The sequence below is a fragment of the Pipistrellus kuhlii genome, unplaced genomic scaffold, assembly GCF_014108245.1.
Source record: "Pipistrellus kuhlii isolate mPipKuh1 unplaced genomic scaffold, mPipKuh1.p scaffold_m20_p_7, whole genome shotgun sequence".
NCBI classification, from domain to species: Eukaryota; Metazoa; Chordata; class Mammalia; order Chiroptera; family Vespertilionidae; genus Pipistrellus; species Pipistrellus kuhlii.
Window position 1 is genome coordinate 62,205,705 of NW_023425573.1, and position 15,353 is coordinate 62,221,057.

At 34.4% G+C, this 15,353-nt stretch overlaps 1 protein-coding gene and 1 long non-coding RNA gene across 2 annotated transcripts in view; one reads left to right on the forward strand and one right to left on the reverse strand.

Moving 5' to 3' along the window:
- The window catches only part of LRP1B (LDL receptor related protein 1B), a 1,573,107-nt gene that overhangs the window by 408,085 nt on the left and 1,149,669 nt on the right, over positions 1 to 15,353 (forward strand). The window lies entirely within an intron of this gene.
- LOC118709437 lies at positions 94 to 15,129 on the reverse strand. The gene is made up of 3 exons (XR_004984963.2): positions 14,979 to 15,129; positions 14,472 to 14,476; positions 94 to 105 (listed from the first exon to the last, which is right to left on the reverse strand). It is a non-coding gene; the product is annotated as an uncharacterized LOC118709437 (long non-coding RNA).

Genomic DNA, 15,353 nt, shown 5'->3' on the forward strand with positions numbered 1-15,353 from the left:
TTTGTCTGCATGAAAACAGCTTCCCCCTTTTTAAAAAAGTATTACTTGTCCTTCTGGCCTACATTAAGTATTCTAATGTCTGTTGCATGACATTATTTAGTTTTCCTTCCTATCACATTACAAATTTAATTATATTGTAGTTCATAGTTATTTTTGGAACTGTTTGATTATCATTTGGTTAATCCACAGACTATGGTCATATAAAAGCTAGTCTCACATCATAATGGTTTCACATCTCTAGATCCTTAAATATTACTTGGCTCATAGTTGGCACTGAATTAATATTTGTTCAATGAATTGCTGAATCTACTACCGGTTCCAGCTCCAGAGACGTTTTTAATCCCATTGGTGCAAAATTAAAGGAAACACAAAATTGAAAACTAAAATGTGAGTCATGGTCATTAAGAATACTCTGGGGAAAGTTTCATAACCTTCCCAGCCATCCATTTCCTCAATATTAAAAGAAGAGCTTAACCTAGATCAAGTCTAATGTCGTTTTTACCACTAAAATTAAACATTCTAACTGCTGGCTCAGGAAGAAAGAGAAATCAATGTGCTCCCAAGTAGTCACGGAAAACTTCATGAAGAAGTTCTTTATGATAAAAGCTATAATAGATGGGGAAGATGTAGAAATGATCATAGGTGTTCTGAGATAGTGAGACAAACCAGCTGCCTGGATTTTGGGATTCTTGTGGCAGAGATGATTCTCATTTTCTAAGGCACCTAAACATGAGGACATAGGTTTTGAATTGTTTTGAGTTGTTACAAAACATTGTGAGGTTTTGAACAGTGGTGCATCATTGATTGTAGATTATTTTAAAAATAAAATACTATGGCCAAAACCGGTTTGGCTCAGTGGTAGAGCATCGGTCTGCATACTGAAAGGTCCCAGGTTCGATTCTGGTCAAGGGCATGTACATTGGTTGCGGGCACATCCCCGGTAGGGGGTGTGCAAGAGGCAGCTGGTCGATGTTTCTCTCTCATCAACGTTTCTAGCTCTCTATCTCTCTCCCTTCCTCTCTGTAAAAAAAATCAATAAAATATAAAAAAATAAAATACTATTCAATTAAAAAAAAGTATTGATTTTTTGGCTATGTGCTGGGCACTGCTAGGCGCCAGGGATAAAAACATGAATAAGACATGCCCCTGGTCTAAATGTACCTCATAATAGTGAGTGGCATTTCTATAAAATAGGTAGTTACAATATTACATACAAAGTGAATGTATAAAGATGAGAATATATGTATAACTAAAATCCAATGGTTCATAAGTACTTCCAAACAAAAGAAGTGTTGTATGGTGGGGAGATCATGTCCTTTCATGGGCATACTCTTTGAAGAAGCAAGACTACTTCTGGGAATCTGGCCATTTTGGAGAGATGCAGATGTAAATTGCAGATAATTTACAGCTGAGTAACTTTAACTCTTTACATCACCTCTCAGTTTTTTTTTATAAAATAAAAAATAAAAGATAGATGAAAGAATTGAAAGCATAAATGTTAAAAATGTTGGAAAACCAGATCAATATTCAAATGAAACTGAGTACACAGTTAAAAGTAATTAGTGAAAAAATGAAGCACAATTTAATCAAAGATGTAAAGCCGCATGCTTCCCCATTTTTGAAAAATTAAACATATAACTTCTGCTAAAACAAATATGTATACACTAGGTAAATTTAAGATAGTTGAAATCTCACTTCTCTGAGTCAAGCATTTTTAAGTATATAGCATGTGTTATCTCATGTAATACTTGATAGCCCTTTTAAGATGGGTACTATCATTAGTCTCATTTTAAACCCAAGGAACTGTGACACTAAGAGGTTAAATAGGTTACTCAAGGTAACCTAACTCATTATGATTTGAAATCAAGGACTCTAGATCATGAACATGACTTTTTAATACTACTGTATGTTCTATAATCTCTATAAAAAATAGAAGTCTATAAATGATGAATAAAGGTTATAATATTAGAAAAAAAATCTATGAAAATTGTTTATAGCCCTGGCCAGTATTTCTTGGTGGTTAGAGCCTCATCCCACACACAAAAAGATTATGGGTTTGAATCCAGGTCAAGGGCAAATACCTTGGTTATAGGTTCAATCCCCTGGTCAGGGCACATGGGGGAGGCAACCAATCAGTGTGTCTCTCTCACATAGGTCTCTCTCTAACCTCCCTCCCTTTCTTCTACTCTTTTTAAAAAATTATAGAAAAATATCCTTGGATCAGGATTAATAAAAAACTGTTTTATAACTCTGAGTAGAAAAAATTCTCCCTAGGAGGATTTAGCAAGAACCAAAGCCATAAAGTACAAGTGCATAAATGTTATTTCAAAAAAATTTCAAAAAGTACTGTATTGTGAATGATGCTTGAACAATAAAACAAATGTAAGAACAGAAAGAAATATTTGCATGTTGTATAAATTATGTTAAAATCATTAATATAGTTTCCAAAAATCTCAATAATAATAGAAAAGAGATGAAATATAAAACGCCAATTGACAGAAAAATAAAAACAAGTCCCAAAACATATTTCAAATGCATGTTCAACATGAGAGTGGAAATACAAATCAAAACAAAAAAAGAAAGCAGTTAAGGGCACCAGTATATTTTATTGCTATGTATATAACTTGGCTCCATGTTTTCAGGAGGGCAAATTCTAGTATCTATCAAAATGCTTGATGTGCTTTTTCTTTGATAAAACAAATATTTTCTAGCAATCTGCTCAGCACAATATAGTTTGTAGTAGTTAAGGATTTTGCTCTCAGAAAAACCTGGGTTTAGTTTCCTGCTATTCCATTGTTATATGTGTGCCCTTGAAAAAATTCCTTACTTTTATAAGAAAACAAGAGGCCCAATGCACGGAATGTGTGCAAGGGTAGGCCTTCCTTCCTCTGGCTGCCGGCACGGGCTTCCCTTTGCCACCCAGGACCCTGGCTTCATCCAGAAGGTCGTCCAGAAGGACAACTGGTCTAATTAGCATTTTATGCACTTATTATTATAATTTCCTCTTTCATTTCAAAACAAAATAGCAATAGCAAAATTGCCTCACAGGATTATTCTGTCAATTAAATTAAATCATGCATGTAAAGCAATTTAACCCATCTTAGGAATTGATAAATGTTAAATATTATGATTATTATTAATTACACTATAAATATATTTTAAGTGTGAAGGATAGGTTTATGAGAATGTTTATTATACCATAAAAGTAATAATTTTATTAATAGTATTTAATGTGCTTTTGGAATCACTGCAGTTATTTTTGTAAAATTGTGAAGAATACGTTGGTTCTCAGAAGAAAGGAGGTAGGCAAATGTTGCTCTATGTGAGTAAAGTGACATATGCAATGGATGTAGATTCAGAAAATCTGTCATAGTAATAGGTAAGCCTGAAAATGGTTACTGAGTAGGCACTTTTATTTAAAAGGATACAGTAAACACTATTGAGTCACACAAATTCATTTTTAAAAAGTGAACTTCTCTTTCTACAAGAAAGCGTTGAGTTGGCATTTTAAAACATATTTTTTCTTTCAGAAAAACATACACTTTTTCTAGTTATGAGTGCGAGTGTGAAATATGACTGGGCAGTAGTATGCTGTGATGATGCCGATGCACTACTAAGGATGGACGGGAAGGAATTAAACACATGGCAGTTAGTTTGGATGACTATCACACATTCTGCTTAACATTTTTATCAGAGTTAGGAGAGTTTTCGGAGGTATGAATCCTACATTTGCAATCTCACAAAATCGCATAGGGTGAATTATATAGATGATGCAATCGAGATTTTAAAATGAAGGGATTTAAGGCAGTATATTAACATCAACAAGATATTATTTTAAAAAGATAACTGTAAATTGCTTAAAGTTCAAAATATTAATTGCACATTATAGAAGTTCATATGACAAACTATTATTATACACCAAAGGATGGTCCCACATTGTAATGGACCTGTTTTTTGGTGTGTTTTTAACATCCATATTGTTTTACCCATTTGTCATTCATTGAAGTGTTGAAATTATTGATTTCCATTTTGGATACCACATTTTAAAAGAAACATGTCCAGAGGGAATGTGAAGGTGTGTTACAGACTTAAGAGTGGAAGGAACTAGGAATGCTTCCTGTGGAGAAAGGAAATGGAGGGGAGACATGGTCAGTCTCCTCAAACACCAAGGTTCTTTTCCATGCAGAATGGGAAACAGAATTGTGGGCACAGCTGAAAGCTTCAGGAAAATGAGATTCATTTTAGAACAGGCTTTCTCACAATGAGATGTTCAATGCTGCAGTAAACTTGTTTAGTATTAAAATTCTCGTAGCTGGAAGTACTTAAGTAGACTGTAGGAAAACTGCCTTCTGGGTTGTAGAAGACACTTCGTTTACAGGAGAAAGTTGGATTGAATTTCTTCTAAAATTTCTTTTATGCATAGAGGTATGGTAAAGTGAAGGAAAAAAAAATAAAGGCAGAAGACTTCCACATCAGACTTACTCTCCAACTCATCTGTGTTTTAAGGCAATTTAACTTACAGTGATGTACAAGAATGTTTGGAGGGAGGTAAAAGAATTTCAGTTAATGACACCCAAAAGGAAGAGTTTCAAAGTAATTTTGCAAATTCAGGTTTTTTCAGTAGACTTGGTGCACTGAGACTCTTCAAATCAGGTGACTGAATTCCAGAGACAGGAATCTCTGATGATGAACATTAATCTCCACTAATAATTTCCAGTTACATTTTTAAGTCCCATTCACCCCCCATCAGCCATGCCCTGTTTATTTTGTAGTTCTTTAATAGTAGCATTATAGTCAAAGAGATAAAATCTCTGTGACTCCATGTACTCTCCTTTTAGTAATCATATATCTCGTTTTTATTAATTGTTCCCAGGTTGAGCCACTCAGGTTTTCTCTATAGAACACTGATGCTCTCTGGGATTCAGAAAAAAAAAAGTTAAAATAGATATACTGTAGATGTTTTTCAAACCAGATTACATGAATCTAGGTACAGAAAACATTAGTTTTAGACCCAAGTATTATTATTTCAGGCCTTTGATCACAAAAGATTTTTCCAGTTTGATTTTTTAACCTCTGTTTCAGAAATCAGAGCTCTCAAGAGCTTTTAAGCCTGGAAGAAAAAACAAAACAAAACATTGTAGAATAGATTAAACTGGAAATCTAAGCACCTTCAGTCCATCTCATGATGACATACCTTCTTGAACGCTGCTCCACCTGCACAAACCCTTGGTATCCTCAAGCTCTCACACTATATTAGAAATGGTATTGGGTTTTCAATTATAGTTTATGTTCAGTATCATTTTGTATTAGTTTAAGAGAAACTATAATTCAAAAAAATAAAAATGTAAACTTCAAAAATATTATAGAGGAATTCATATATCCAGAGAAAAAATTGATGGTTACCAGAAGGGAAGAATGGAAAGGGGAAGGGGATTAAAATAAGTTATGGGGATGTACTGTATAGCGTAGGGAATAGAGCCAATAACATCTTAATAGGTATATTAGTACATGGTAATAGATAGTTACTATACTTGTTGAAATGATCACTGTTATACACCTGAAATTAATATAACATTGTATATAAATTATAATAAAATATGAATTAGTAGAAATTATAAAAGAAATGAAGTTAAATCTTATTGAATGTTTACTGATAAGGAGTGAAACATTTTCTACTGTAGATGATCTCTCTACTTTCCTCAAGGAAGCTTTATTGCTAACTAGCTGTTTAAGTAAAAGTTGTCTCAGATCCTGAAACACCCAAAATTCTAAAGTTTGAGAGTTGATTATATATTTTTAATATTTTCTGAAAGCTTTTTTGGCACCTTTCAGACACTGTTAGGTCCTCATTCATTACATGATCTCACCTAATACTTCTATTCACCACAGAATTTATTTGCAACTGAATTTAATAATCTGTTTATATCAATAAAATTTAACTATCCATTTTCCTGCATAGAATGATTATTCCTTGGGGTTAGACACTGTGTCTGCCTTGTTCAATGCTATAATTCTATGGCATAACCCAATATAAGAGATGCTCAATGATTATTGAATGAATAAAATTTGTTTGTGGAAAATAAATAGGAGATGGTCTAAGAAAGAACTTATTGTTGAACTTATTTTATGCCAGATAAAAAAATAGGAGATGGTCTAAGAAAGAACTTATTGTTGAACTTATTTTATGCCAGATAATGTGTTAAGGTCAGGTTTTGTATCAGAAAGACCCCTAGAAGAACACAATATTTTTATACAAATTTGTTTTTAATTATATAACACCCAGAAGTGCCTTATTGCTTTTTCCCACTGAGCACACTTCCAGTCCCTGACAGCTCTTGCCCTGGATGTGGATCCCTTCAATATTCCTCTGTGGAATTGAGCTGACACCATCCTCTCTGCAGACATTGCCTGGGAGCCATCTTTGCTTGGCCTTTTCCAGTTCCCTCCTCTGTCCTCTCCACTCCCCAGTCAAATACTTGAACATGACTCCTCATTTTCTGACTTGCTTCCAGTGAATCTAACTTTTTCTCTTTCATATTTGCAATATTTTGATGATTATCTTGAACTCAGTTGTTTTCAGTAGCAATTATGAATAAAATCATTACCTCTCAAAGATTATTTTAATTCAAAAACTAGTTCCTTCAAAATATTTACATCACTAATTTTTATATAATCTCTCTAAGTCCCAAGCATTTCTATACAACATAAGCTTTTGCAAAAATTAGGAGAAAATGGTCTTATCAAAATTCAACTTATCAAATGAAAATGTCTCAAAACAAGAGAACATTGTCTAAACTTTACCATAGCACATAATCATATTGCATATTAGTTTTAGTCTAATCAAAATACCTATAAGAGTCCAAATTTGAATAGATTTAGACAGTAATAATGTTGAAGAAGTATGAGATTATAATATTCCAGATATTTCCAGCCACAATTTTAAGCAGAGTTTGACAAACTTATGAATTTGTGACAATAAGAAATGACCCATTGGTACTCTTCTGAGGAACTTCACACCTGATTTCATTGGAGAACTAAGTACCAAAAATTCTACTGTAAAAGATTAATTTTTATTCCCCTGCACAGGCAAGCTGTACTTCCATTAGAAAATGTTTATTGCTGCCCTGGCCTGGTAGCACAGTTGGTTAGAGCATCATCCTGATAAACTAACATTGTAAGTTTGAGCTATAGTCAGAGCACATACAAGAAGCAACCAATGCATACATAAATAAGTGGAACAACAAATCTCTCTGTCTTCTCTATCTTTTCCTTTTTCTCTTCTCAAAAAAATCAATTAAAATATTCTTTTTATGTGTCTGCAAAAGACTTTTGCTTTTACCAAAGGAGTCTTGCTCTTCATCTAAAATGTAAAAGGCATAGTAGCATATAACATTAGAAGAGATATTAAAATATTTAAAGGGCTACTTCCAACCCATCATCTCTGGCCCCTCCTCAGTCATGTCATTTCTTCTCCCAACCCCTACCTAGATCAAGTGAAAGTGATCTAAAGCCTTTGACCTGAAGTTTTAGAACATCATTCCTGTAATCCACCTATCTAGTTTTTTGCATGAGAGAGGATTTGCATACATTTTTAAAATCAAGTGTCCTGTTTTCTCATACACTATTTAGTGTGTGAAATTAAATAATCATGTGCTCATTTATTTATTAATTCAATAACAGATATTCTTTGAGCAGGTACTAGGGTCTGGGACTACGCTTGGTGATGTGCTAAAGTAATGATCAAACACAATTTCTGCTCCAAAGGAGCTGAAGTATTGATGAAGAGGCTTAGACTTCAGAGCAAAAAAATAAACAAAAACAAAACAAAACAAACAAAAAAAACCACAAAAAAATTGATATCAAATAAGTAATTTATTTAAATGTAAAGAGTTTGATGAAGTAGATATTTATTTTTTTATTTTTTTTAATATTCTTTATTGAGTTTTTACAAGAGGAAGAGAGAAGGATAGAGAGTTAGAAACATTGATGAGAGAGAATCATGGATCAGCTGCCTCCTGCACACTCCCTACTGGGGATGTGCCCGCAACCAAGGTACATGCCCTTGACCAGAATCGAACCTGGGACCCTTCAGTCTGCAGGCTGAAGCTCTATCCACTAAGCCAAACAGCTTTCAGCTGAAGTAGATATTTCTATGAATAGAAATAGAAGGATTCAATAAGGTATAAAACAGATAAAATACGTTTAGCAGGCCTAAATCTTGTTAATTTTTATAACATTGCATCACCTTAGCTCCTACTAGCAATTTTTTTTTTCCCCCCCAAATGCGGAAGGCTTTTCTCTAGAAGCCTAGGAAAGATGTACTCATCTTTAGTTGGTACTAAAAAGTGTTTGTTTTTGTTTTATTTTCAAAACAAAAGTATATATTCAATTTACCTTTTGTTTTTAACAAGTGGTATTATTTTCCATTTATGGGAATATGTTTTCTTTAAAAATGCATATATAATAAGCTAACAGAGATCTTATTTAGAAAAACTTACTATATATTTAATACAAGAATAAACTTGGAAATAAAGGAAATCCTGCTTGCAATTTGAAATTTTTTCAGGTTATGCCAGTTCTGCAGATGCTCTGGTTTTTCCTCATTCTGATTATTGCTTGTTTCTGATTTCTATAAAGGGATCTCTAAAACTGACCCACTAAGCATTTGATAAGTACAGTATGGTAGCTCATTAAAATGTAAATTAGGTTAAGTGCTTAGGAAACATACAAGCAATATGTAAATAATGAAGAACAATGAAAAGTGTTTCTTTCCCTCAGGAATTTGGCTTCTATAATAGTTTGAACCTTATCCATAGTCATGAATCTAAACAGGAAACACTCTCAGTTAAAAAAAAAAAAAAAAAAAGGAAATTAAGCAAATGAGAAGAGGGCAGCAATATAAGACTTTAAATGACACTGAGGGATAAGAAAGCCGTTAGGGAATGCTATTGTATTTAATGAAGAAACTGTATCAGGTTAAGTAGTTTAGTATTTACCCCTCATTGGATCATGTGGTACATTAATGTATCTGTCCTGGAGTTTGTCTTTCTCAGGAAGTGTGAGTAGGGCTCGTTCCTTTTAAGAGACAGAAACCTGTCTATGACTAGTTTAAGCAAAAGAGGCAAAAGAGTTTTCCTCACCGGTTTCAGAGTAAAATCTCCAGGAAGGATTCTTATTGGGTCACTTACCCACACATGGACTATTTCCTAAGACTAAGGGTTGATTTTTTTTTTCCAACCTGTATTATTCCTGGCATTAACAGGTTGAAAGGCATAGTAGAAGGTAATAGAGGTGTACTGGCAGATTAGAACAAAAAGTCACTCAGAGAAGCCAATATGTGAAGTAACTAACAAAGATGGTGCAGCTGGAAAACCATTGTATTTGCTACAATGAGAGAAATATTTAAAAAAAATAATCATAGACTCATCCTTTCCCTCACTCTGATCTTGTTGATAGATATGTATTTATTGCCATTTTATTGTTCATACTTTTAATCTGTTTTTTTCTTCTCCTTAAAGAAGACCTTTTAGCATTGTGTATAATATTGGCTTGGTGCTGATGAACTTCTGTAGCTTTTTCTTGTCTGGGAAGCTCTTTATATGTTCTTTGATTCTAAATGGTAGCTATGTGGGTCGTAGGTCCTCGATTTTCTTCTTTCTTATTCTTTGAATTTCTCTCCTCTTACCTATCTCCCACAAGTCATGTCTGCCAATCCTAAGAATTCTTCCGTATATACTTAAAATCTGCCCTCCTCTTTGAGGACTTTTTGTCTCTCCATTTGGACTGGATCTTGCCTCTTTAGCAGAATGTAACATTCATAGCTAGCAAGGCAATTATCACATTATAGCACCTTTCTGTGCATATCCTCCCCCCCTCACTTGTAAGAAAACTTAAAGAAAGTAACGTTGTCTCAACAATATTGTATATGTTCAAAACTTAAAACATTACTTATTTTAAGACATTTTGAACTCTGTTAGTGACAAGGGCCAGGAAATACAGTGTAGAACTGACAGTGCGATTCACTTAATGTCCTGATACAATACAGAATTCCGCTTTCTCTTTTGGAGTAATTTCTAATTATGTGGGATTTGGTAAAATTCTGAACTTCATTTCAAATCATAATAAACCATATGAGATGAAGCCAAAGGCATTTACACATAAAATTGAATGGGATTATGAGCTTATTCAAGCTGGGAAGAGGTTTTATGTGTTGTAATGCCTAGTGCTGAGAAAAATAAGGTGATTTTTTATTAAGTAACATGGATATTGCAAAAGCATGTATTTTATAAGCCCAGAGTGGTTTGATTTTTTTTTAATGTTAACTATGAGCAGATAGCTTCATCTTATCAGGTAGGATTGAGTTCTTTTGTTGAATGGGTGGCAATGATACACTGCTTTAGGAAAAATAAAAGTTCTTATATATGTTCACACAAACACACTCATGCAAATCTGAAGGTATCTCTCTATCTTTAAAAAGTGAAATATAGCCCTAGCCGGTTTGGCTTAGTGGATAGAGCACCAGCCTGAGGACTGAAGTTTCCAGGGTTCAATTCTGGTGAAGGACATATATCCAGGTTGCCGGCTCAATCCCCAGTAAGGGGTGGGAGGGGGGCAGCCAATCAATGACTCTCTCATCATTGATGTTTCTATCTCTCCCTTCCTCTCTAAAAACAATAAATATATATATCAGTGAGATATCAGTGAGATAAAAATATAGATTATATTGATGTGACACAATACAGATGACCAATTATTGTTGCAAAAGATTGGAAGTTCCAAGAAGATAAATAGAGAAATTCTGGATTAGAATTAGTTAATGACTATAATTCTAAATATCTTCCTTTAAGAGATGAAATCTATTATAAAAATTACACAACTCACAAAATTTTAGCTAAATAGTAACTTTAAATCAAACATCATGCATAATCAGTCCTCAGGTATTATATAGACTAAAGATATGCCTGGGCCTGGATAAAAATTGTATTGAATCAGTTGTTACCATTTAAAAACCGGGAGATTTCTAGTAAATGTCTGAGTTATTGTAAATTACTAGAAATTTGGCCACTCAGGGTCTACATTCCTTTATGCCAGTGATTGACTTGAGCTGAGTATCAGCTGCCCTTATAGACAGAGCTTGTCCTTTCCCACTCTCACCTCCTCTGTACTCACTAGGGCATTGCACCTGCCTCGCTGTAGGTTATCAACTTAGCTCTTGTAAGCATTAGAGTTAGCAAGCCCTGAAATGTTTAAATTTTACTCTGTTTTGAAAACATACTAAACTCATGTGGAGATATTGACATTAATATATTTTCTCATGTGAAATATTTTTAGATATAGTTCCTTTACAAGTTAACCATTGTTGTCTTCAATGCTCTATGTGCAGATTATCAGAACTAGCTGAGAAGGTGTTTGTTAATGTTCTTAAGGTTTTTTTCTAAAGTTCTTGAATTAGCATAGCAGAGCCCTAGGGTGATGTCTGACTATGTGGGGAGTAGGCCTAGGCTCTCTGTTGAACATCCTTAGCACTGCCACCACCACCGCGGCCCCTGCCAGCCATCAGCCTGGCTTCTGGCTGAGCAGAGTTCCATCTGTAGGAGTGCATGACAACCCGGGGCAGTTCCTGCATTGAGGTCTGCCCCCTGGTGGTCAGTGCACATCATAGCAACAGGTCATTCCACCATTTGATTGATTTGCATGTTGCCCTTTTATTATATAAGATAGATATACAATAATTAATTAATGATAATATAAGGATAAACTGTTTCATGTAATCACAACTGTAAACCTACTTTTGCCCCCTCCTATATTTAGAGAAAAATTACCTATGAGGCAAAGTAATAATTGAAACCTAAGAGCCAATGACTGTGTGACCTTGGGTGTTGAACTTCATTTTTTTCCAACTATGAAATGGCAAAGTTGGTCTATGAGATTTCTGAAGGACATTCCACTTTCAAAAAAACCTATTTCCATAGATTCATTTGGCTACATCCAAGTAGAATATTTTATATTAACAATGGATCAATAAAAATAAGTCACCCTAGCTGGTTTGACTCAGTGATAGAGCATCAGCCTGTGGACTCAAGGGTCCCAGGTTTGATTCTGGTCAGGGGCACATGCTCAGGTTATGGGCTTTATCCCCAGATGCAAAAGGAAGGTAATCAATGATTCTCTCTCATCACTGATGTTTTTCTCTCTTTCTTCTCTCCCTTCCTCTCTGAAATATATATATTATATATCAAAACTATTGAAAGAAATGTGTGCTCACATGTATGTTTCTTATATTGCGATTTCTTTGGACAGGAAGGCCAAATTGTGTGAATTAGTTAGGTACATAATTGTGCCCCAAAATATATTGATTTGAATAGTCATTGAAGTTTATATGAAAATTGATAGCTTTTAACTTAGTCTTTTGGCATCAGGATGGACTCTATAAAACTCAATGACTTGTCTTAGCTATAAATACAACTCTTCTTCCTATTTATTCCACCAACATGTATACTTAATGGGAGGAAAATACATTAAGTGTTGTACAAATCTGATTTTATTTTTTATTTTATCTGAAAAGTGTGGTTATTAAGTTATCAAAATATAGTGACCAAGAAGATCAAATTTAGGTAGTGCATTAAAGATTATAAATGTTATTACAAATAAGAGTCAATAAGCAAAGCCCCTTTCCTGCCATTTTGTTGCCACAAAGGATTTGGAGTTTGGGTTGTAAATGTTGGTCACTAGTAAAGGTAGAATAGAGCATTTTCACAAGACAGCCTGATATTTCTATAAAGCTATTCTAGGTTATCTCAAATCTAGCCTCTGTACTGATAACTTACAAAACTATAACATTATCCAAATTGAACACAGCCATGACATATAACCATCTTGTTTCTGTCCTTACTAATATAACAGTGAGACAAAATGTCATATATCACTTGAAGACTGAAAGAGAAGCTTCATTAAACTCTTCTAGCCTTCCATGTCAGAAGACAGAATCAAGGCAATATTTCTATCCTAAAAAGAGAGAATTTTAAAGAAATGATCAATGTATATCTTAGGATGAGTTATGACACTTAATGACTCCCAGGAATGTGTTAAAGTTGGGAACACTTTGATCCAGGGCTAACAAACACTCTTTTCCCCAGACATAGAAGATGCAAATGGTGGTTATACCGTGCTGTGTGCCTGAGGAGAAATGCAAGTGAACAGGAAGGAGCACACCAATGAGCAGGGGCGCACATGTGACAGATGGGAAGTTTCTCAGCTAGACCTATCCAGTGCCAGAATCTTCCCCAGACTCTTCAGAGCACAACTCTTCTCAGCATCTTTCCAATAAACTTTCCTCTGAGCTTAAGGTAGTTCCCATAATATTTCAGTTACTGTTCAATCAAAGGAGCTCTAATTTAGGTCAAATTTGTCAAGACACTGCTTCTTTAAAATCATATTAACTCTGTGGCCTCTCAAACTTCCATCTTCTTGCAAAACTATTTACAGAGGGTCTGATTTATATATTCTAAAACAAATATGAAATCAGTATGAAAAAACTTCATGTAATAAAACATTTAGGCTTATCTACCATACATCTCTATGTACTGCATAAAACAATTACAGGGTTTTTAATGCAAGTTCCTTATTTGAATGGAATAATTTTTGAAAAAAATATTTTTATTGATTTCTAAGAGGAAGGGAGAAAGAAAAATAAGGGAAACATCAATGATGAGAGAGAGCTATTGATTGACTGCCTCCTGCACACCCCACACTGGGGATCGAGCCCACAACCCGGGCATGTGCCCTGATTGGGAATCAAACCATGACCTCTTGGTTCATAGGCTGATGCTCAACCATTCAGCAATATCAGTCTGGTACCAATGATTATCATTTTTTGATGTATTTTAATTCCTTCCCAAGAAGGTTTTGAATTACTTATCTTTCATCATACGTCACATACATCTGTGAAGCTGTCACAATGAATATTAAGCCTCCAAAAACAAGTCTGTAATTGTAAACTTGAAGAGTACATGGTGCCTTAAAAACTCTAGCCAGGATTCTTGTGAGAAAGTTTTGTGAAAAGTAGCCTTACAAATTATTATAAACTATAAGTTATATACATTTATTGATTGATTGGTCCAAGTCTCCATTAAATGCATTAGTATCCTGAGGTAACTTAGCCTGAACAATCTGAATTTGATTCACTGCCACACAAAGACTCAAGATCACCTGAGGCCATGAAAACTGCCAGGCATATCTTAAACTTCATTCAGATTCACAGTATAATATCACTGGCCATTCATTTGCAAAACCTATATGCTAGAATATGTATGTAAGTGGAGATTCCAGAATCTAAGTAAAAATTCATATGTCTGACTGGATCTGTAGGTATTATAGGACATGCATTTTCAGAGTTTTACTGATGCCAATACTATTCTGCCTGCATTGGGAGCAGAATTCATAGGTGAAGTTGTGGCTTTCATTTCTATGACACATACTGATGCAATCTCTCTGGCCAAGACTTCTTCTCAGCCCATTATAAATTGTCAATTTGGTTTAGTCTCTAGTCCCATTGGAGAACTTCATCAAGACCTCTGCACATGATGATCTTGAAAAACATGCCTGCTAATAAATCCTCTAAATGACAGCATTGAAAAAAAAATGGCACAGCTTGAAATATTGCAACAATGTCCTCACCAAGCTGTGGATGCAATTGGTGGAATTTAAGTCTCAGAACAATAACTGATAATGGTGCTTTGGTATGAAATTCCAATAACCTTATCAGGTGACTTATATTTACTGGAGGCAGTAATATTGAGGGGTCATGTTATAACATTGTACAATTCTGATTAAAAACTTCAGATTATTTATTATATACTATTGAAAATTAAAATAGAGAAGAGTCACAATAATTATTCTGTTCCACAGACACTGCTGGCCTTTGTGTACAATGTTCCTTAGTATAAGAAGCAACTACAGGAGGCCAAGTGTCAAGAAACTTTACCAGGTGTACTGGTGAATAAAGCACATTTTGTAATCAAAGAAAACACAATCATTTCAAAGGAAACATCAAAAGTACTTTATTCAAAGTAATGTCCATCACTAGCTACACATTTCCCCCATCTTTAAGATAATTTGTGGATACTGCCCCAACAGAACTTTTCTTGTTTTGAGGCAAACTATTCAGAGACCCAATTTTCCACTTCTTCGTATGTTTTGAAGTGCTGCTCAGAAAGTGTGTGTGCTATTGATTGGAACAATTGATAATCTGAAGGAGCAAGGTCTGGTGAATACAGTGGGTGGGTTAATACTTCCCAGGCAAGATCTTTTAACATGTCGTTAACTGGTTTTGAAGTGTGTGATGGTGCTTCATC